This window comes from Artibeus jamaicensis, unplaced genomic scaffold (genome assembly GCF_021234435.1).
Source record: "Artibeus jamaicensis isolate MK-2021 breed Jamaican fruit bat unplaced genomic scaffold, CSHL_Jam_final scaffold_847, whole genome shotgun sequence".
Taxonomy (NCBI): domain Eukaryota; kingdom Metazoa; phylum Chordata; class Mammalia; order Chiroptera; family Phyllostomidae; genus Artibeus; species Artibeus jamaicensis.
In genome coordinates, this window is record NW_026522057.1 from 8,337,773 (window position 1) to 8,339,150 (window position 1,378).

Below are 1,378 nucleotides of genomic sequence, written 5' to 3' on the forward strand. Positions count from 1 at the left end.
GAGAGGGCGCTGCAGCAGAGTTTGGGGGTGGGTGTTGTGAGGAACAAGGGAGGGAGCCAAGGCACAGGGCAGCACTCTCCTGCCTAAGCCTCTTGGGCGGAGGCCTCCTCCAGGAAGCCTTCTCCGATAGACCCAGGTATAGCCCAGGAGGATGGAGGATGCTGAGAGAAGCAGCGGCTCTTCCCTCCTGTATCTGGGACGTGGACTGTCAGCCACGAGGGCCTCTAGGACTGAGCTGGGCTAGAGGAGGGGTGGGAAGGCGGTGTGATGGGCAAGAACGCGCGTGAGTGCGAGCGGACGTGACTCACAGCCACAGCTGACATTTATTGAAGAGTGTGCCAGCGCTGGGCTAAGCTCCTCCCATGCACTTCCCGCAGTATTCACACCAGCCCTGTCACTGTTCCCATTTTCAGGTGAGCAAACAGATAATGCGTAGTAGAGTCAGGACTGGAACCCAAGTGGTCCAGAAGGGGACACTTCCTGTCCAGTCAGTCACCTGTTCCATATATGTTTATGCGTGTGTGCTTCCGTGTGTCTCTTTTCTCGTGTTTCTTGGGGGGTGCGTCTGTGTGTGAATTCTTTCATTTAGTGAACATGTAGCCCCGTGCTGGGGGCAGGGGACATGGAGGTGCTGGGAGCTTCCGCCCTCGGAAGCCACTGAGCACAGTGCGTGTGGTGGGGCGGAGAGGAGAGGCTGGAAATAGAGGCAACAGCAAGTCCTGGCTTGGCTCCTTACTGGTTCTGTGACCCTGGACACAGGATTTGAACCCAGAGCCTCGGTTTTTCCATCTGGAAAATGGGGATCGCAAGTTGGCCTCCCTTGCTGTCTGTTTTGAGCATAGGCTGAGTGTCCCTGGTCGGCAGTTTCGACGCGCGCGTGACTGTTACTGGGAGAGCTGTCTGGCTGCACCGTGCGTGGATGGATGGGCGTCTGAGGGTGCGCAGGCGGTAATTTTGCGACAGCAGGGCCGTGTCTTTGTTCACCACTGTACCCCCGAGCACCTAGCGGTACTTGCAGCACAAAGTAGGTGCTCAGGTTGTTTTTCCTGCCTGGGTGTTGACCTAGTGTGAGAATGGAGTGAGGGGGCCCAGAGCGAGGGGTGTGGGCCTGCACCGGGGCCAGCTATATAATTTATGGGCTCGGGGCAAAGTGAAAATGCAGAGCCCCTTGCTCAAAAATATTATGGAAAAAATTATTATGAATTTCAGGATGACCCAGAAGAGCATTGAACCAAGGCCTTCTGAATATGGAGCTCTGGGGCTGTGCGCTTGTGAAGCCGGCCCAGCATCCCCTGGCCTGGGGCGCCTCTCCAGCCCCCAGCACAGCTATTTAGGGGCCTGATAAGGAGGCTCCACCCGGGGCCTGCCACTCCTCCTG